The sequence below is a fragment of the Pogona vitticeps genome, chromosome 2, assembly GCF_051106095.1.
Source record: "Pogona vitticeps strain Pit_001003342236 chromosome 2, PviZW2.1, whole genome shotgun sequence".
Classification (NCBI taxonomy): Eukaryota; Metazoa; Chordata; class Lepidosauria; order Squamata; family Agamidae; genus Pogona; species Pogona vitticeps.
The window spans coordinates 36,640,682-36,663,663 of NC_135784.1; the positions used below are offsets into that span (position 1 = coordinate 36,640,682).

The 22,982-nt window shown below is 41.1% G+C and overlaps 2 long non-coding RNA genes across 2 annotated transcripts; one reads left to right on the forward strand and one right to left on the reverse strand.

Annotated features, from left to right (window-relative positions):
• Positions 1-1,617: 1,617 nt before the first annotated feature.
• On the reverse strand, positions 1,618-14,057 carry LOC144587633 (uncharacterized). Its single transcript, XR_013542802.1, has 2 exons — positions 4,365-14,057; positions 1,618-2,706 (listed from the first exon to the last, which is right to left on the reverse strand). It is a non-coding gene; the product is annotated as an uncharacterized LOC144587633 (long non-coding RNA).
• Positions 14,058-17,810: 3,753 nt separating this feature from the next.
• Positions 17,811-20,718, forward strand: LOC144587631 (uncharacterized). Its single transcript, XR_013542800.1, has 2 exons — positions 17,811-18,254; positions 19,390-20,718. It is a non-coding gene; the product is annotated as an uncharacterized LOC144587631 (long non-coding RNA).
• Positions 20,719-22,982: the final 2,264 nt, after the last annotated feature.

Genomic DNA, 22,982 nt, shown 5'->3' on the forward strand with positions numbered 1-22,982 from the left:
CTTTTAGCGGGCATTGGGTCTCTTTCCTCCCACCTCCTTCCAGGTTCATCTAATCCCTTTAATTCTGAGACAAATGAGCATAATGGGAGTAAATTTTGCTATTTATGTTAAATTGATTGGCAATTACATTTTGCACAGGAGGCTTGGCTTTGCACACCACCCCAGATCTCTATTCAGGTTTTTGGCACATCAGAAATGTTCCTCGTGTGGAAACAGACAACATGCATTAATGATATGCAGTCAAAATGGATGTTGTTAGTCGGACAGCAGGCCCCTGTATTTACATCCTAACTGGTTCCCTGTCAATGGTTATAACGTGAGCCATTGTAAATTGAAATCTATTTCCCTTATAGGCCCAATGTTAATATAGCTTCAGAAAAGATTTATGCCTTCAAATCAGCAAATAAATTTGACACCCCCAGTCACCTCACTCCATTCTAACCAATCCTCTAATCTCTGCTTTGGTTTTGGAAAGCAAGTGGAGCATACGTAGGTTACTGTTGGAATGGCTTCAGAAGTGTTTTATTTGTTTTATTTTTTTATTGAATGTTATTAATTTTTCAACAACTATTATATATAAAAACAGAACTAAAGAAAATCTACATATACACCTAATGTGTTCTCAGCACTGAGACCAATGGAAAAACTTTATTGCCTTCCTTTTATGGAACCCATTCCCCTTTGAGAAATACATTGACACTTGCAAAGGTGCACAATCCTTCCCCTTTGCTAATATACCAAATCAATAATTTCCCCTCACATATCTCTAAACATATTCTTATTTGACCTTCCTTTTCTTACTTTCATATTACATGTTAATTTATCATTAATAGCAATATTCCACACTTCTTTATATCAAATTTGTTGGGCAAGGTGTTACAAAGCAAGCCTGCAGTCCCTTGTATCTATTTTCTATACGATTCCGTCAAAAAGCACAGTACAGAGTTATTTTGACCCAGTAGATTGAGAATAGGCTGGCTGTAGTCTGAACAAATCTGTCCATTTCAATTTTGCTCCGTTTCTCATTTTCCTAACCATACATTTGTATGGATGCACTTTTGCAATTTTTAAAAAAGCCTAAATGCCTATTTGCATGTATTTTGTATGCATATCTTCCCACACTGACGTACATCTGTCATAGTACACACAATGCACATTTCATCCCCTCCCCTCCTTTTAATGTATTTGACATTTATTACTTCTTTGGGTGATATGCTTCATGTGATTCTCTTCAACCATCCTTACTAATTTTGATGTTCTAGAGCAGTGGTCCCCAACCTTGGGCTTCCAGATGTTCCTGAACTTCAACTCCCAGAAATCCTGGCCAGCAGAGGTGGTGGTGAAGGCTTCTGGGAGTTGTAGTCCAAGAACATCTGGAGGCCCAAGGTTGGGGACCACTGTTCTAGAGCAGTGGTTCTTAACCTTGGGTTACTCAGGAGTTTTGGACTGCAACTCCCAGAAGCCTTCACCACCAACTGTGCTGGCTGGGGTTTCTGGGAGTTGCAGTTCAAAAACATCCAAGTAACAAAGGTTAAGAACCACTGTTCTAGAGCACAGAACAGAAATAAGTGGAAAACTGAAGCAGAGAAATGACAATGCTAAACCCTTTATTACTTATTTCTTTTGTTTTATCTTATTAGACATCTACTCCGCCCATCTAGACCAAAGGTCTACTCTGGGCAGCATTACAAATTTTAAAAAACAGTTAGACCAATAAACATATACTATAAATCCAAGATGGCAAAAATGTAGATTTTAAGATACAGCAGGAGGGAAAGCCTGCCCAAATAACCAGGTCCTAACTTTACTCCTGAAAACACCCAAAGAGGGAGCCAGGCGGATCTCCATGGGCAAGTTGTTCCATTGTCAAGGAACAATATATATTAATGTATTAATGAACAATATTAATCAATACATATTTGATAAAATGTGTTGAACACTATCAACACATACTTTTCTTAAAATATATTGAGATGCTAAAAGAAAGATACTTTTTAATGAGACAAGAGATACCACCAAACACAGCCAGTCTTGTCTCAGACACTAAGAGAGATCTGGTTGGTATTTAACAATGGGACGACCACCAGGGAACATCAAGGATCATCATCAGGTATTGCTAGGAGAGAATCCTTTCTGAAGCCCAGGACAGCCCATGTTGCCAGCTGGAGTTGGTAATACCGACCAAGATAGACCGTATGTAGGACAACGTCCTATGGACCTTCTTATTTTCCAAAGCTTTGGACATGTTCAGACATACCAAGAGGCAAAAGAGTTAAAAAAGGGATGCTGCCTCTCTTCATTTAGTGGCTAAATTCATAGAATTGTTTGCAAATTTTTTCCACTGTCTTTCTGTCTCGGCATGGCAAGTCCTTTTCATTCCCATAGTGGCAATGCTCAGCAGCCCTTGAAATTATTTACCAAGTGAAATGTAAGTTTGAAAATAACAAAGCATGGTGCGGAAGAGAAGATTCTGTTTTGATTTTTCTTGGTTAGAAGAATGCATCTCAATAGATGGGTGTGCTGTCAACTGCCCAACACATTGGAGAACAGCCAAGATTTTCCCCCCTTTAACTGATAGATGGAAATATTAGCTGGAACTGCAGATAAGAAAGGTACACTTAAATATGTCCTGTACGCACTCACCTGGGAATAAGTCTCACTGAATGCATTGGAGCTCACTTCTGGATATACATGCTTAGGACTACACTGTTGAAAGAGGAAAAAAGATGGTCTGAAAATGCCATAAGACCAAGATTCTACCTGATGCAGAATTATTTGTCTTTCCTTAGAGCCCCCCAACTTGCTTTGCTTTGGTTTGAAATCAGGAGCACACTTGGTAGAGGCTTAGAGAGCTCTGGAACATATTTCCAAGAGTTCTGATCATATTTTTGAGTGTTCAGTGACTTGGAATGACAGTTCTCTACAGTTGGCTTTCTCCATATTCCCAGATGAACCAATCAATGTGGCAAATGATCAAGTGACATCGCCGATTTCTAAAGTATTAGGGAAATACGAACCCAGGGCTATTAAACTTGCACAAAGTCTTCTTTATGTTTAATCTTTCCTCCAATGAGCTCAAGGCGGCATACAGTGGTGCCTCGCAAGATGATGTTAATTCATTCCGTGAAAATCGCTGTCTTGTGAAAACATCGTCTTGTGAAGCGCGGTTCCCCATTGGAATGCATTAAAATCTATTTAATGTGTTACAATGGAGAAAAAAACATCTTGCGGAAGCAACGGTCTAAAAAAAAAAACCATCTTGCAAAGCATAGGCCCAAACATTGTCTTGCGAAAATCATCTATAGGAAAAACCGTCTTGCGAAACGCAACAGTGATCGCAAAAAAACATCGTCTTGCAGATTAATTGTCCTATGAGGCAATCATCTTGCGAGGCACCACTGTACATCCTTACCATACTCTTACAACAACCCTGTGAGGAGGGCAATTAAGACAGACAACCCCACTTGCCCGATTGGTGGGTGTCATTAGCTCACAGCGGAATTCCTATTTAAGAGAATTTCCTCTTCAAATTGGCTTTAACTCTGGCTCCCAAACTGTGTGTACCTAGAGAGGAGTCCCAAATGCTGTTATTTTTTCTTGATCCATGGAAGCCTCACTGTGAGTTCCTGGGATGTGGTACAGTACAGAAGGTTGTCACGCTGTGCTGTTTATTGAGAGTGATGGGAGAAGGAGGGAGGAGAGAAACAAAGCTGCTGTTGAAAAGCTCATTAATAATTTGGCGGCAGTTTGGTTTAATAAGAAAGTTATTGATCGGCCATAACATTTTCCACCACCAGTAGGAAAATTGCATATAGTTTGCAAATGTCAGTTACCCGTGATTTCAGTGAATTAACGGAGGAATCATAGGGAGCGCCGTCAAAATCTTTAAAGCCTCCCTTACATATTTTGCTGATGATTTATCACTACCTTTTGTTTCTCCATCACTCTGGGCGGCAGACTAAACTGTGCTGATTCAAGCATCTCTATAGTCAACAAAGCTTTGTGCCTACGGAGAAAAATCCTGCATGCCTTTGCTCAGGTAAGATGCTCTCTTCTTATTGCTCCACGATATTTATTTACACCCGTTCTGAGCTGTAGCTTAGAATTTATAAGGATGGGTGAGAATGGCTGGCAAGGATGAACGTTCCGGTCTATTTTTCACTTTATGTCAAGTGCACATGCCTTGATTCATCGCCCTGTCCCATTCCACTGCCATGCTAATTTGCAATTTTGGGTTGAAAAATCAACACACAGGCATTCATATGAACTTTACCCAAAACTTAATGTTTCAACAAGCGCCTTCTTGGAAACTAGACCTTTTTGCAAACATTTTAGTAAACCATTTACACAAAACTGTTACTTACTCATTTGAAATGTACATTTCAATCCATTTTTTCCCTCCAGGGAGTTCAAGGTGGTTTCCATGACTCTCTCCACCCACATCTCTTCATTTCCACACCAACCGTATGAGATAAGTATATGGAAAGAGAGGGACAAGCTCAAGTTTACCAAGGGAAATTCACAACTCAGGGCCTGGTCACATGGACCATTTGAATAATTTTTCCCTCCCTTTTTATATCAGTATATAAAGTCATGTGGTATATATATATATATATATTGCTGGGCCTATTCACACAGCTGTCATTTCAATCGGTATATTTCTTGTTAGGTGTACTGGTTCTGTAGGCTATATGTATTTCATATAGATCAATTCATTTTCTGTTCACTTTCTGAGTTCCTGCTGCCCTAATATGTTTTTTTTTAATTCCTAAGTGATATATCGCTTAAGCGGCATATACACACACAGATAGGAGGCACGACTGGACAGGCAGTTACTCCCACATGTGGCACCACTTCTCCTGTTGCAGTTGTCAGGGAAATAGTGGCATTATAGCTTTTAAAAGCCACCCATGTGGTTGATCTGGGAGAAACGAGGAGAGGCAAACCGTCCAGTGGGACTGAGGGCTGGGCTGTGGCCTATCTCTTCCTCTTCCTCTAGCTCTGTCAGGTGAAGATGACGGGGTGGGGGAAAACACAGCGGGGGGGGGGTATGTTGACCTTCCTTTTCAGGCAGGCTTCTCTTTCATGTTTGGTGATCTGAGAGGAGTTTTAAAGGTATTGTTGTGCCCTGTTGCTTTCAATGTGTTTTAATATTGGTTTTGTTTACCATTTTAATATGTGTTTAATTTTTTTTAAAAAAAATGTTTGTATGTTTCTTGTTTTTAGCATTTAAATCCTCTTTTTTTTTAAATGACGTAAGCCATTTTGGGGCCTTTTCAGAAGAAAGTCGGGATAAAGATCTTTTAAATAAATAAATAAATGGTGAGGCAACCAAGATGCAAATAAGGCCCCCACCAGAGACATCTCTCTCCATGGCCACCACCCACGCTCCTCCTTTTTCTCACTGCTGACTTGAGGGCAGGAGTGGGGTTGGAGAGCAGCAAAAGGCAGGGAAGGTCATTCTGCTCCAGACTTTTGCCAAAGATGGGGAAAAGAACCCAAAGCCACAGTTCTCTCTTTCCAACCTCACTCCATGCCATCTGAATCCCCGAATAGACAATCACTCACCTTGTTGCAACTTCCGGTTGGGCAGTGGCGGCTGCAGACAGCTTGTTACTGAGCACCGGGGAGTATAAGGTTTATTTGCATGATATAAGCTTTTAGCCTCCCTTTTACTGCCTGGGAAGTTTATTGCTGTCAACAAGATAGTACCTATCAAAAGAGTGCTTTTTCCCTTTGCTCTTGCTGGCTGCTGAGAGATGAAGGTCATAAGGGAATGCCTGCAATAACAAGGCACCGAGCCAATTAAGATGGGCAGACAGTTACAAACTCCAGAATTCTAAGAACCTGAAGCTATATGGTTATAAGGATCTACCCATTTTGGATTAAATTGTTTAGGTCTGAATAGCTATTTGATGCACCATCACCTGTCGGCTTTCTTCCTCTTTGAAGTATATGACTTTGACAGTGGTTTGCAGAAAGAGGCCGGGTTGTGTCTCTCCAGATTGCTGGACCTTGTGTGGCTATAGTGCACTGAGATTGTTTTTGCAAGACTCAGCCTAACAAAAAAGCAGAACATTTGGTGTCTGGGAAGGAGGAGCAGTTGCTGGTTTGTGGACACTGGAGAAGCTGGTGAAGAGGACTCTCTGGAATATTCTACAAGATGGGTTGGGGCCATTTAAGAAAACTGAGAAGGAATACAGTACTGGAACAAGAGACAGAGATTGGATGACAGTTCACTGGAGGATTTAAAACTCTCCCCAGAGCTGATGAGAGACTGTCTGATCAGGCATTTAGAATATCTTACCCCTTACTTTTTTTCCTCATTTTGCTTTTGGTTGTTTTCTGCTAGCATAAGATTTGGTACTTTTAAATCCTCATTAATTTAGGATTAATTTGGGATTAAGGGTCTATTGGCAAGTAATATGTCTTTAATTTGGATTGAATTCATTTCTGAATAATGGTATTCACTAGATAGGAATATAAGAAACTGGGAATTATTCCCATACATAACATTACATTGGGACAAAGAAGTAGGAGGCAAGATAATATTACTAATGTTTTCCCCCTTAGAGAGGGTGGCATTACCAATAACAAGGTCAATAATGATGATAACAATGATCTTCCCACATTCCCAATTTAGACTTGTCGATTGATTATAAAGGTGGTATATACGGAATCGGGCAGGGAGACTCAGAAACTGATTTGGCAACGGAGCTGGCCACTGCAGAAAATAATTTGGCTTGGGACAAGATATTAGTGAGCAGAGGTAGAAAGGATTTGGATGATTTCATGATAGCTCAGATACAGGAATTAGAATGAGGGTATATTCAGCCAGACACAGAGCCTCCCTCAAAAGTAACTGAGTAGAATGGCAAGATAGATATTAGTACATCTTTTCAATGGGTAGGGTTATTTTAGATAAGATGAAGGTAATAAAATTATTTCTCTATGAATCTCTATGAATCTCATGAATTGCTAAGAACCCTAATTGAGTTAGGGAAGCAGACTAAAAACAACAGTGAACAAACTAACTTAGCTGCTGACACTCCCCAAAAACTGCATCTCAGAGCGAAGGAAAAGTCCTTAGAAAAAAAGGCAACTAAAAATAGAGAAATGAAAATGAAAAAGAGCAAAAATATAAAGAATTCAAAGAAAAAGAAACAATTAGGTCATTGTTTATCATAATTTATTTAAATTGGTAGAGGTTAAATCTAGAAAGAAGGAAAAGGCATCCGGTCCTCATAAAAAAGATAAAAGGAGGAAAAGTCATAATGTCCCTACAGTTATACATTTGAAGAATGCCCTCCCTGATAAAGAGAATATCAAAACAGGAAATGACCCATGGGATGATGTCCTAAATATTAGCACTGAGAGTGACAACCAAAGAACAATACAACGAATGCAACCAAGGACCAAAGCTCCTTGGAAGCTAAAACTAATGGACAATATCTTAATATTCTGTGGATACCCAAAACGGAAAGGTACACTGTCTCAGAATGAATGCAAGTGGAATTTAATCAAAATTCTACAAAGTTCAAACCTAGATCATCTTTCACCAACCAAAATCTTGAAGGTGGAATATTTGTACTACAGCTATTCTCATGCCCGTGCGGTAGTTACATTTAAGGACAACATAATAACTAATAGGATCTACAGTAAGAGAAAAGAATTACAGTGGTGCCTCACTTGACGACGTTAATTTATTCCAGTGAAATCGCTGTAGAGCGGAAACATCAAGCGAAATAAAAATGCCCATTGAAATGCATTGAAAACCGTTCAATGCATTCCAATGGGCTGAATACCTGCTTGTCCAGCGAAGATCAGCGAAGAGCCTCCATATGGTGGCCATTTTGGGGTGCCTGTTAAGTGAAAAATGCCTCCTAAAAACAGTGGGGAGCCATTTTGAGCAGCCGGCGGCCATTTTGAAAACCTGTGATCAGCTGTTTGATCGTCGTAATGCGAAGAATTGGTTCCCGAAGCAGGGAACCGATCGTCACAAAGTGGAAAAAAACCCCATTAAAATGTCATTTTGCGATCGCAATTGCGATTGCAAAAACATTGTCGTGAAGCGGATTCATTGTTATACGAGGTAATCGTTAAGCAGGGCATGACTGTATTCAAGAGAGATATAACAATTGTCAGATACTTTAGAAATACCATGCACCCTGCGCCCTTGTTAAGTCTGGAGGATAGAATGATAGACAGGATTAAGCCAGCTTTTGGTATTGAGCTGCCTAAAGAAGATCTCATCAATCTGGAGGCAGAGCTCAGTGGGCAAACGATAGAAGAGCAATATGGCAATAGTGATCCCATAGGAAATAAACAGGATAAGAATTATTTTATAGACAAGATTAAGTCAGATTTTAATTGGTTAGAACGTGACGTAGAAACTAATCTCCTCTCGACTTTTGGAAATTTACCAATAGGTGACCAAGCTTTTATGATAAACTGATTCGAATATTTGGAGGCTACATTGAAGGATTTGCAGTGGGGCTCCTCTGATAAGACAGGACCAGGGAGCCATCCCCTTTCCACTCACAGGTCTCCAGAAAATATACTGGAGGAGGTTAAAAACTACACTCGTCTGGAACCAACTCTATTAATAACCAAAGGTGGCTTAAATTCCAACTTGATTGTTCCCTCTGACGACCCAGCTCTTAACAAGATAACTGAGGAGATGGTTCCATCTTCGGCTATGTCTAATAGAAAAAGGGCATCAAAGGATATACAAGGATCCATATTAACTTTGAACCAGATGAAAGGGAATGCTCGGAAGACAGCAAGTGTCATTGCAGAGGCACAATGACGGGTACCAGACCAGCATACAAATAAAATTGCCCTCATATCATGGAATATAAATGGATGGATTAGACTCTTCCAGGACCCTGAATCAAGAGAGTATCTTTCCTCTAAGGACATTGTATTGATGCAAGAAACTTGGGTCCAGGAAAAGGTGTTAATCAATGGGTTTCACTCACACTCCATCAGTGCAGCCTTTGGGGTAGGCCGTGGAAGATGCAAGGGAGACTTAGGAGTGTTGACTGCCACATCCTTGTGTGTAAACACAAGGCTGCTGCCATCCTTCAAGCAACACTTTGAACATCTGGATTTGCTGATAATAAATGTGTATTTATCCCATCCAAAGATGAAATCACAGACTCTGGCGATATGGACAGAATTTGAAGCCTATCTAGCGGAGCTGCTTCATTCTTTTCCCAACACATATGTGGTTCCGGGAGGGGGCTTCAATGCTCGTATGGGCCCTAACAATCAAACCCTATACTCTCAACATAAAGCATACCCTCCTACATCTGGCCTAAATGGACTTCCATTGGTACATTTTAGAACAACCCTACTGGTGACATGGAACCCCCCCCCCCAATAGGATGGCCAATGTTACCTCATGTGAAAAGAATTTTTTTAAAAAAACCTGTTTAAAATAACAGCACAGGTGACCAAGCCCTCATCAAGGATTATAATCTGGTTCTCTCAAAGCCCAGGCCAACACTACAGCCACTACATAGCACTGCCTCTCTTTTAAACTAAAACAAAAAGCGTTACAAAATTTAGAGAAGTACAAAATTACCTGAACATTAGTTCTGAAAATATAGTCACGTCACTTCACTTCCCAACTGAGTTCTCAAGAGTCTCTAACCCCCGTTTTCAAGTTTTCCCCTTCTCTCACATTTTTTCTCAAGAAAATTGCTCTTCCTTCTCTTCTTGGAGAAATCCACTGGCCTATCATCCTATTTATTATTATTCTCACAGACAGATCAACGCCAAAGACAACCTTTCTTTCTCTGCCGTTCACCTTCTCGTTGGGCCCACGGAGGAGACGGTACAACAGAGGCACATCCAGAAACCTGATGGCCTGCCTGCCTGTCTTTTTCTTCCTACCATTTAGTTGTAGTTAATTTAGAATTAGATTATAGCTTGCTCAGTCCCTGCATTCTAACGACTTCACACTGCATTGCACTCACAGAGGCATCAAGCAAAGCAGAGGTGACCCAAAAGCCTTAGGGATCAATTTTAAGTATTGCTGTATAATGAAAAACATATTTCCTTAATTTTTTCCCCCATCGATTCCGTACAAACTCTTCTCTAATGTGCCTTTGGCTTTGATAATGCAAAAGGAAAAAGAAAAAAATGGGGGGGGGACTGTCAGTGGCTTCTCGTTTTATTGGTTTCAGGAAACAACAGCACCCATCTGGAGAAGAAATGTCATCATGATGTTCACTGTGTCCAAACAGTGAAGAAACAGAGAACAAAGTAATGCCTTTGTTTTTGATTCAGACTGGACCTCATTCAGTTCCTTTTGAATGATGGACTGTCCTCCCTAAAAGGGTATGTGTGGCTACCCTATTCCAAAGCCACTTGCTCACAGTGCCTAACTCTTGTGGCTCCTGTGGACAAATTTCACTTTTGGGGACAAAAAGGGGCATCCAAAGGGGACTGGCCAATCTTTAAATTAAACACTTGAACTGGGAAGGGAAGCATGGGCAATGCCATCACCAAGGCCCTACTGCAACTGCTGTCACCTTCCATCTACACCCTTCCTCCAATCCTCACTTGTTTTCCTTCTTTTCTTCCCCGTTCTGCTGCCTGATTGTTTTGCTCTCCATTTACTTACTTACTTCTCCTTGATCTATCCACCTGCCAGTCCTTAGGAAGGAGTACTGGCTACCAAAACCAGCTGGCAGTGCTTTCCACTGATCTAAAGGTGCAGCAAATCTGTGGCTCTGAGTTGCCTTCAAAGCCAGGCATTGTGAATAGGCAGCTTTGGAGCAAGGTGGACACACATACCCTTTTAGGGAGGGTCCTCCCTGTTTGTGTGTTTGTGTCTGTGTGTGAGCCACTTCAGTTTGCCCAACAGGCACATTGGCCCTGGAAAACAAAACAGATATGATAAAAATAGCAGATGGTTACTTTTGACCAACGGGCAAAACAAATAAACAGGGATGGCTTAGTGTACTGTATTCTCAAAGGCTTTCACAGCTGGGATCTGATGGTTGTTGTGGGTTTTTTGGGCTCTTAGATGGCTTAACTAACTACCATGCTTCCTCGGGAGGTTCGACATGTCCTCATGTTACCACTCAATTCTGCTGGAGGCAACCTTGAAGACAAATCTGAATCACTTTCTTTGGGGAAAACACTTGAGAAATCTAAAGGAACACTTCAAAAATTTCATACACGAGTGGCATTTTTCAGCATTAACTCCTTTTCCATGGCTATCCATTTCATTAAACGGAAACATTTTTCTTCCTCTTCTGCCTGTCCTGTTTTTCTATTCTACCTTTCCACCAAAAGTGGTCTCAAGTTTATTAAGAACTAACACAGCCGTAAGCCTACTGGATTTCGCATAAGGTTTGTGTAACTTGCTGCAGACAATTTGACAAGGGTGTAGACCATATGCCTGGTCACACACCCAACTACACAACCAAGATTGTCCCGACAACTTCTCAATTCGCTGTAAAAGTCACACAATTCGTGCATGAACGCCAGCAGAATTCCAAATCTAATTACAGTAATTTATTGTCATTGTAAGTCTGTACATAGTATACACATACGACGAAATTCACACAAGACACCCAGAGACCAGACCCACATGCACACACATAAAAAATCCCCAAACACTCCCCACTGACTAAAAATCCCCCCTCCTAAAAATACAAACATCTACACCACAGCCAACATATATGAAAATGGATGCAAATTAAATTCAAGATGTAGGACGGGCAATAGTAAATAGTTCAAATAATAATCAAGTTCAATAATGTGGCATAGTCATTAGAATTATTAGGTTCAATACACTCTCAGCTATAAAACTCACTGGGTGAGCTTGAACGTATTTAGTGGATCTCTCTATTAAACAAATTTACCTTGAAAGTTATTATGAAGATATAACAGTATGTGGAGAAAATGTATATTCCCACATTCCCCTGGAGCAAGTGTAAAGAAAAGGCTAGGGAGAACAGCATTTTCCCCTTAGATGAGTAACTCACCAGATGTGAAGCTTATTCATAAGATGGTAGGTTACAAAAGTGTCCTTAAAAATGTTTGTGTTTGCTGCACAGTGGTGCTTGGAAAACTTTCACACACTGGGCACTCCTACAACACAGTGTTTGTACCCTTAAAATAATAAATCAGTTAAGGGTTCTGCACATTACCCTTGTCCTTGCTGAGAACAACCACAGGAACTTCTCATTTTATTACCTCTTAAGTGAAGTACATTTCAAGTGAAGTAATCTCACTGACATCAACTCAAATGGCATCAACATCATGATATGCTAAGACTATAATGTTTTTAAGTGAAGCATAGCTCCCATTCATATATCAAGATGAATATGCATTGACCCATGTGAGCCGTCTACTTGCATAAGCAATGTCATGTTGAATCTCTATACTTTTCAGATAATTCAGGCATTTGCAGTTTGCACCAGACCCTGTTCATGGGTACTTGCTCACTTTAAAATGTTCAGGGATGTGTAAATCCTTGCTTGTCTTGGCCTATTGCATGAGAGCAACACTAACAGATTTCAGTTCTAATTGCAGATGTTTATTAACAGTTTGACCCTGAGATCACAGGAAAAGTTGGATCCGAATCAGGGAACTTTCTTCACTCTCTCTACAGGCTCTGTGACTGGGGATGAGATTCCCGCCCCACCCAACAAATTTCAACCACCTGCCTTTCAGTTGTAGAATTTTGGTCAAATAATTTAGCCTTTTTTCCTTCCAAATATCCAGCATCTAATGCTGTGCTTTCAGTGCCAGCCAAAAGTTCTTCTTGTACTTTCTCAGCGAAACCTCCTAAAGGAAGACAAGAGGATTCTGAAGTCTGCTGTTTGCTCCATGGACAGTCCAAATGGCTACAAATCCCATCATACTCTCGTCTCAGGACAGATATGTTTCTCCATGTATGTGCAGAATGGGCAAGTAATATCAATGTAAGACCACACTGACTGTGGGATTCTGGGAGCTAATACAATTAATTATCTTTCATCACTTTAGGCTTTCCCATGCCTGATGTCAATGCCCCTTCAAATCCATTCCCGTATGCTTTTTTCTTCATGACCACACTCTTTCTGGCTACTAGTATATTCCTTCATGACAAACCCTTCAGTGTCTTCATCTGCCTTGAGTTTCCATCTGGAAACTATTCCCATCCATTCTCTCAGGGTTATAAAATTTGTTAACCCTACCATTAGGACTGTATACTGTACTTACTAGATAAGGATGTTATTTAGAAGCTCATTAGGTGGACATGCAAAAGCATTTACTTGCCTAATATCCTCCTTTATCACTATGGCAAGAACAAGGCATACTAAGAACCCCTCTTATTAGCTAAAGTTCCAATCTAGCATGCTGCTTATATTGCTGTAGAAGAGAACTCAGCAGGCACAGCAGATAGAGTGTTGGGTTTGGACTCACGACCCCTGGGTTCAAGTCCCTGCTGAGCCACAGAAACTCACTGGGGTGTGCTAATGATAAGTCACTCCTTGATCATCATACATATATCAAAAACCCAATTAGAGTCTCCATAAGTTGGAAGTGACTTGACAGCAGAGAGGAATGCATCCTTTGGGCTCCACCATTTGATAAGGAATGCCAGCCCTGTGCTACCAAATTTGAGGACTTTTTAGCCTCCTGATGCCATGCATTCCCCAGATAGTTTTCATAAACATCTTTCCCAAATGAAAACCATATACCTTGGCAAAAAAAAGGTGGCAATTTAATTTCTTAAACCTGAAAATTAAAAGAGTGGAATTTCAGATAAAATGAACATAGCTGATTTAAACTGAATGTTTTCCATTATAAATGAATGGATTGTGGTTAAAAATGCACAGAAAGCCTAACAATTAGTAGATCACAAATGCATCTCCATACCCCAAGACAAGGACATTCAAGAAGCATCTACTTAACAAACGTTGACTTTTCAATAACCGGGAAGCCCTCCTCTCTTCCCCTCTTTTCAGAGCAAAATCAACAAACATAGACATGTTTAAAGTTTCAGCATTGAATGTGACAGGGTTAAATTCAAAACAACAACAACAGCAACAACAACAGCAACAACAACAGCAACAACAACAGCAACAACAACAACAACAACAACAACAACAATAATAATAATAATAATAATAATAATAATAATAATAATAATAATAATAATAATAATAATAATAATAATAATAATAATAATAATAATAATAATAATAATAAAAGTATGCCAGATAATTATATAAGGAACAAGAGAACATACTATTTTTGCAGAGGACACACATAAAGAAAGCAAAGCGAAGTTTTTAGAACCAGTGAAGTTAGCTAACTAGCAATAACAACTGCAATGTGTGTGCATCTCTCTCTCTCTCTCTTTTTTTAAAATTATTTTTAACAAGGGGGTGACAAAAAGGAAAAGGGGAATTAAGGTTAATGGGGAAGAGGAGAAACAATAACATACTAACGTCCATTCTATACCTATTGCTATATCAAGATTCCAAGTTACTCTATTTACTCTTTTCTACCTTCCAGGTTTAAGTTCTCATTTCAATATATGCTCTTCATGCGCTGCCTGTTGACTCAGTCCATTTGTAGAATAAGTTCCATCTTTCAGTTGCCTTTTATAAAGAACAATCCTTCATCACTTCTGATAAAATGTCCATTTCTGCTGTTTCCCGTATCTTCTCTATAAGATCTTCTTGTTTCGGTACCATCGGACTTTTCCAATTTTTGTCACAGAGAATTCTGGCTGCAGTAACTATGTATATAACTATATATTCCTTTGACTTATCTATGTTATCAGGTATCATACTCAATAAAAACAGTTCTGGGGTTAATGGCACCTTACAGAGCAATATTTGTTGCAACACAGCATGTACTCGTTTCCAATACTGTTTCGCTACACTACATGACCACCACATATGATAATAGCTTCCCACATGTTCTGCATATTTCCAACACACATTTGATACATCTGTACACATCTTCGACAATTTTTCTGGAGTCATATGCCACCTGTAAAACATCTTGTATATATTCTCCTTAAAATTAACCGATCTTGTAAGCTTTATAATATTCTGCCATATTTTCAACCACTGATCAATATCAATATTATGCCCTATATTTTGTGCCCACTTAGTCATACATTCTTCAACCATTTCATCTTGCATTCTAATTTCTAACAGATAGTTATACATTTTCTTAACAATTTTGTCTTTTGAACCTAATAAAAGCTTATCAAACATTGTTTGTTCTGAGTAGAAACCTTCTATATTGTCTTTTATATATCTAGACTGCAGCTGTGCTCTGGACCACCAGTCTGTATAGATATTCTGTGACTCTAGCTCTTCTTTAGACCTGAATTCACCATCTTTCTTAAATAAATTTTGGTATCTTAAAAGTTTTGCTTTTGTATGAGATTAGATTGTGTAAAAGCCACTAAATGTGTGTGCATATCTCACGGACAAATAGAACCAGTTGACTAAGAAGCAACATCATGATAGTCATCTGTCAAAACAACCTTATAGTGATTTTATATTTAGACCATCCCTCCCCCCTTTTCCTAATCATTGCAGGGATGGTCATTCTAAGCACTGCAGATGAGCAGTCAGGAGGGTTTAAGAAACATTATTTATGAACTTTTTGCTGGAGGGTTTAAGAAACATTATTTATGTTTCTATTGTTCTGTTTGTTGCTAGCCATGTGCAGAATGGTCCATTCACCCATCGTTCCTATTTTGGCACTGCTTGCACAAGAGAGTATCCACTATCCCTTTGTGCAACTGTAAAACCCCATTGTTTGCAACAGAGCAATCTCCAGTTTGTGTGACTGGAAGCCAGAGAATTGCCAAGCCTCTGGCTTGCATCTGGAACTGTCTGGACACAAAGCTGTTACTTCCTACATTTGTAAACAAAATACTGGTCTGCCTTTCGGAGAGTAGTTCCTATCAGAATTTGGCGAAGTGGCTTCCCTTAGAATATGATGGTTGAACTGGAACTGCCATCATTCGTCACCATTGGCTGTGGTGATGAGGGCTGATGGGCACTGTAGTTCCATGAAATTCTGCAGGGGCGTGGTTTACCCACTAGTGCTTTAGAGAAGGGGAACATGAAAAGGTCTGAAACAGTTTCCCAGTTCGAGTTCACAGAGTGAAGGAGAGTTTGGAGTTACTAGTTGGAACTGGCTGTGAAAAAGATTTGGGTGGATCAAATTCTGCAGCACAATAATTGCCAATATGGTGCACAATTGGAAGTATGAAGGAGCATTGCAACTTCTACTGGACTGTGTTGCATACTTCTAAAGAAAACCATAACCAGAGAGAACGTAACTGGTGGTCATTCTTGTTGGGATATTCTTGGAATTGCAATCTAAAAGAAGTAATCTTTCGATTTTGAGTAACGGCACCCACATCTGGTAATTTTACTGAGACTCCAAGGAACAGTGAAGCCTACAGAGCTAATCTTACAATTCCATTATGCTCAAGGACAGGAGGAGGCATTTAACAGTATTCAGCTGCCAAGCCATCCTACATTCTTCTTCTAAAAACTCCCTTCTTTCAATCACTCCCTTCCCACTGAACTATAATTTGCTGAGAATCAGAGGCAGCTCAAACTCTCCCACTACTTTATGTGGGAAGCAATATGCCACCCTCCAGTCATTCTCTCCATAGCTTCGGAGAGAAAGGTAATCCCCACCGCATGGCATTAACTTCCCACTTTTCCTCCCACTGCTGTAGAAAAAGAAAAGGTTGTTAGAGTGGAGGAGCAACTGATTTGAGATAGAAGCTGCTACTTTTTTATATATAGAGGGGTCCCTGTAAAGTTCAGGCAGATGTTTCACACAACACAGGCCTTGGGTCTGTGAGGACTCCCAGGAACCCAGCTTTTTTAAAAAAAGCAGAAACAGGCACTAATTCAAATACGGACAATGCTGTCTGTATTTGTTTATGACAGACACTGACTTATCCATTTTTGTAAAATTATTGTTCGAAACCATTGGTTCAGTGAGATGGGACACAGGAACCAAGGGCCATGAGTTGGATTCCTCAATGAGGAATCAAGCCTGCGTGGTCTTGGGTAAGCTATATAGTCTCAGAGTATCCCCAGAAGAAGAGAACTGTAATCCTTTTTATTTAGAAAATGCTGGAAAGGGTCACCATAAGTGGGAACCAGCTGCATACCATGTAATTATTTGATTATAGTTTGCTACAGACAGTCAAGTGGATGAAAGACAGGAAAAGTCTGCTTGTTTTTCACCATGAGCATCTTCCTTTATTTTATGTCGGAGCAAGTGTTGCTTTACATGTTGTGCAAAGCTGTAAAAGAATTTTCTTGAGTGGACACAAGTCCAGTACACGTCATAGATAGCTTCCATAAAAACTTGCCTTCTATGTCTGAGGAATATGATGGGCCATGGAAGGATCATCCTGGAGACAGCAGCTTCTCTCCAAGTCTAGAATTATAGGAGAAGACCTCGACTTTTACTGCAGGAATCTTGCTGTGCCTACTGCTTGAACACTGAGAAATAAAGCAGCAGCACAGCACTATTTATGATATTATGGATATCACATTTCATTTCTTCCCTCCAAATGCTTATTCACTAGTCATAAACAGAGCTAGCATGCAGCTAGGTAGCAGGCCATGGCCAATAAAATTCAGAACACAGAGAGATCTAGAAGAATCAGCTGCAGGATCCACTGTGCCTACATCGGTCTATCTCCTTGGATGACTGTGACTTATTATTATTATTTATTATTATTTATTTGATTTATACCCCGCCTATTTGGACTACCAGACCACTCTAGGCGGCTTAGGCATTTTCAGTGGGCAAAACCCTGTTGCATACGTTCGCACCTGACATATCTTGGATCAGATGCCAGAAATGTTTAATGAACACTGATAAAAAGTTTCCTCCCCCTCCACTGTTTTAGGTTCCAAGGCTCTCTAGGGCTCCCTTTTGCTCAAGGGAAAGCTATGAGACTTTAAAAGTAAAAAAAAAATCACCACTGGATCACCACCACTGGTGATTACACCAGGCACTTTCTTATGCGATAGAATTTTGCCCACTGTTTATCTATTCACTGGAATTATATCTCTTTCCTACCATTTTAATTGACATAATTCCTTCCTAAGGAATTTTGAAATTTTAATTTTGTCTCTGCTATAGTTCAAGAAAATCCAGAAGCTTAAGTACCTCACCAAACCACAGTTCCCAGGAGTATATGGAGTGGGGCCATAACAATTGAAAGTGTTATCAAAGTATGTAGAGATTTAATGCAGATACACCTCATGTTTAAAAACCAGGTGAGAATCCCAATCAACCTATCACTTTTCTTCAGGAGATGAATATGTCGCCACCTGCCCTAAAGCCTTGTTCAGATAAAGTTGTATCAGAAACCAATTGATGATTTTGGATGGTGACAATATGATGACGTTGTTGTGGGTTTTTTGGGCTCTTGGCCGTGTTCTGAAGGTTCTTCTTCCTGACGTTTCGCCAGTTTCTGTGGCCATGGGCATCTTCAGAGGACTAGAGTAGGAACTCTGTCCAGAGAACTCCTGTTCCTCTGAAGATGCCGGCCACAGAGACTGGTGAAACGTCAGGAAGAACAACCTTCAGAACATAGCCAAAGAGCCCGAAAAACCCACAACAACCATTAGATCCCAGCTGTGAAAGCCTTCACGAATACAATATGATGACAATTTTTTTAAAGGAATTATTTTACCAGCCAATTTAAATCCACTTCTTCAGCTAAGGACACATTTTTACCACCTCTAATTTTCAAAAGACGAACTTCCTTCTTGAGATTTTACTCAGAGAGAAAGCGCAATCATGTAGGTAAGAGGTCGCAGTTATTCTAAACCACTGCACACAGGTTGCACAAACCAGAAAATATCCTTTGAGCCAGGGCAAGAATGAACTGGAATAAAGACATCAACTTGGAAGGTCAAGAAAGTGTGGAGGTGAACCGCTTCTCCAAAATACATCACAAACTGGTTACAGCAGGCTCCTGACATTCAATTGGTCTCTCAGTGTGGGCACACATGAGTAGACATGAGTGTCAGAGTCGTGGAGCCCATTATTTACAAAACAGGAAGTTCTAGATTCAATCGCTTACATCTTGAAGTAGGACTGAAAATCTTGAAGAGTGGCCACCAGCAAGTGCTAGATGGACCAGTCATATAATTCAGCAGAAGCAATTCTAGCAGATGACTGGCTTTGTATGAATGACATGACATGGCAAATGTACCAGCATCATCACAGAGTAGTCTCTGAAGTAAGCCTTTGCGAATATAAGTCCTCATCCTTGCTCAGCCATCCTTGTTGGAGACTTTTCCATTTCTTTGGAATTGTTCCAGTTTCTTGTTAAGCGGTTCCCAATTTTGTGTAACCCAGGTGTTCTTGGCCTGACATTCCCAGAAGCCTTCACCACCAGCTGTGCAGCCCAGGATTTTGAGGAGTTACAGTCCAAGAACACTGGATTACCAAAGGTTGGGAACCACTGCACTACATCAGGTACTTGCTATAAGATGTTTTCTTTTTTTTGGTGCAGGAGGCTGACATTTTCTTCTGCAAGTTCCCTCAATCCCCATATGCTATGTCCAGGATAATATAATAGTTCTCCGACTATGCTACTATTCTCTCACCTTTCCTCCCTCCTTCCCTCCTTCTCTCTCGGAAACAAATTATACTTGCACCTCTCTGACCTGAAGTGCTCCGTACTTCATTGTTATCCCATTGAAGGAAAGTTCAGTTGGCAGTGGCTATTATTGTCTATTTCTCTCACAAATGTTCTGCTGCAACCTTATTAATTATTAGCCTCATAAAACACAGGTTAATTTTACCCCTTTAATAAATCTGCCTCTTCATTTACTTAGGTGATTTTGGTAGTAATCCCCAAACGTCCACTACTTTCCTCATTCTTCATACACTGTGGTTGTACAGCGTGAAGTGGTGTTCAATTATAATTGATGGAGACCATAATTCAGGTCAAATTATAACATATAAAGCCATATGATCATTCAGGAATATAATAGATTTCTGCACTTAGGTGTCATTTGGATTGATTGGTTCTATTTTCAGAGCCTTATTAAGGGAGAGGTTTAGTTCAAAATGAAGGTTTTCCCCTTCTTTGTCTTTACTTCTTTGATTTTTCAATGGTGTCTGTGCAACTTATATCTAAATGTAAGCCTCTTATGGAATGACTATTTGTAATTACATGTAAATCTGACCTCTGTTTATGTCTATAATTATAAGCATTTAAAAATTCATCAGCTCTTTGACACGACATCCTGTTTTCCTTTTGTTGTTGCCCATCAACAACCTTATAGCACTGTAAATCTGATTATATGTGACAGCAACTGACAGCTCACTTATGTGTTCATGTCTACAGGTGATGTCATAGCTGCTGAGCAATGATGTATAGTTGATCACCAGCTATAACAGGTGATGTAACTTGGCATCACCCGCCTCTAAGACCCTAGCCCCTAGTAAACAGCAATATGCCATGTACAATGAACATGTGGACGCAATGTGGTATTGCAACCTGTGGGGGTCTAATCCTAGCAATCTATACAGAGCCTACCTGTGTTTGAAACAGTGCTTGGAAAGCTGCTTTTTAAAAAATAATTACAATCAGTTGCTATAGTCTATAGGAGTTCTATCTCCTTGACCAGGCTTCCTATCCCTTTGAGAGGAGGTCTTGAGGGCCTGTATTGTGTGTTGGGCTTGCAAGACAGATTAGGGATTCTGTTGGTGTACCGCCCACCCTGCTGCGTACCAACAGTCTCCCTGCCTGAGCTGACGGAGGTAGTCTCGTACCTGGTGTTGAGGACTCCCAGGCTGTTGGTGCTGGGGGACCTCAACATCCATGCTGAGGCTGCCTTGACTGGGGCGACTCAGGACTTCAGGGCCACCATGACAACTATGGGGCTGTCTCAATGTGTCATCGGCCATACCTTGGACCTGGTTTTCTCAACGAGACTGGAAGATGGTGGTTTGGATGTAGAAGGGCTGGTTGTGACCCCATTGTCATGGTCAGACCACTTCCTGGTCAAGTTTAGTCTATTAGCTTCTTTTCCCCTCTGCAAGGGTGGAGGATCTATTAAGATGATCCGCCCTCAGAGACTAATGGATCCAGATGGTTTCCTGAATGCTCTGGGGGATGATCCATCTGATATTTTCGGTGCTCCTGTCGAAGCTCAGGTCACCCTATGGAATAGGGAGATGACCCGGGCAGTTGACATGATTGCGCCTAAGCACCCTCTCCCTGCTCGCCGAGCCCAGACAGCTCCTTGGTATACTTCTGAAGTGCGTGCGATGAAGTGAGAGGGGAGATGGCTGGAGCGCAGGTGGAGGAAATCCCGCTGGGAGTCCGATCAAACACGACTTAGAGCCCATTATCAGGCCTATTTCGTGGCAATACGGCTGGCGAAACAGTAATATTTCTCCAGCCGTATTGCTTCCTCAGAATGTCATCCAGCAAAGCTGTTTCGGGTGGTCCAGGATCTTCTTCAACCAGGAAATCTGGTGGAGGTCCTGGACTGCTCATCAGCTCGCTGTGATGAGTTTGCCATCCATTTCAAGGGAAAAACCACTCAGATTTGCAGTGGATTGGACTCCACAGTTACTGCAGAATCAGAGGATGTGTCCAGTGCACCGTGCTTAGGTCAAGTATTAATGGATGAGTATCAATTGTTGAGACCATTTCCCTGCCCTGAATGGGGTTACACTCCCCCTAAGGGACAGGGTCCGCAGCTTGGGGGTGCTCCTGGACTCCAGTATAACACTGGAAGCCCAGGTGGACTCGGTGGCCAGGGGCGCCTTCCTTCAGCTGCGGAAATTATACCAGCTACAGCCCTACCTGGATGAGAGGAGTCTCATGACAGTTACACACGCACTGGTAACATCCCGCATAGATTACTGCAATGTGCTCTATGTGGGGCTGCCTTTGAAGATGGTCCAACGACTGCAACTGGTCCAGAATCGAGCAGTGCGGCTGGTGATTAGTGTGGCCGCCAAGGAACATATCAAGTTACATTGGCTACCAGTTGCTGCCCGAGCCCAATTCAAAGTGCTTGTTTTGACATATAAAGCCCTAAATGGCTTGGGCCCTGGATACCTGAAGGACCGCCTCCTTCCATATGAACCTACCCGGCAGTTAAGATCTAGCCAGGGGGCCCTTTTGAAAGAGCCGTCCCTCAAGGAGGTAAGAGGGATGGCTTGTAGACAAAGGGCCTTTTCGGCAGCTGCCCCCACACTATGGAATGCCCGCCCGACTGAGATTTGTCTGGCGCCGACACTAATGACATTTCGGCGCCAGGTCAAAACCTTCCTGTTCCAGAAGGCTTTTAATTGAAATAATATTAGCTGAAAGCAGACCGCCGAAGAATTGATGCATTTGAATTGTGGTGCTGGAGAAGGCTGTTGAGAATCCCCTGGACTGCAAGGAGAACAAACCTATCAGTTCTAAAGGAAATCAACCCTGAGTGTTCACTGGAAGGACAGATCCTGAAGCTGAGGCTCCAGTACTTTGGACATCTCATGAGAAGAGAAGACTCCCTGGAAAAGACCTTGATGTTAGGAAAGTGTGACGGCAAGAGGAGAAGGGGACGACCGAGGATGAGATGGCTGGACAGTGTCTGCGAAGCAACCAACATGAATTTGACACAACTCCGGGAGGCAGTGGAAGATAGGAGGGCCTGGCGTGCTCTGGTCCATGGGGTCACAAAGAGTCGGACACGACTAAACGAACGAACGATTCAGCCTAGAGTTTTTTCATATTGTGTTGAGAATGCCTGATTTAGAGAGCACATTTTAAGCAGTAAATGCCTAGAGAGCCATGGGAGTTGCTTTGTATTTGAGTGAGAAGTGGTTCTATTGACCGAAAAAGGAATCAGGTTCTGATATTTTCCCTTGGTTGCTGTCTGTGAATAGGAACAAACACAAGAGGGGATCTTATAGACCATCTTTACTACTGAAATTGGGAG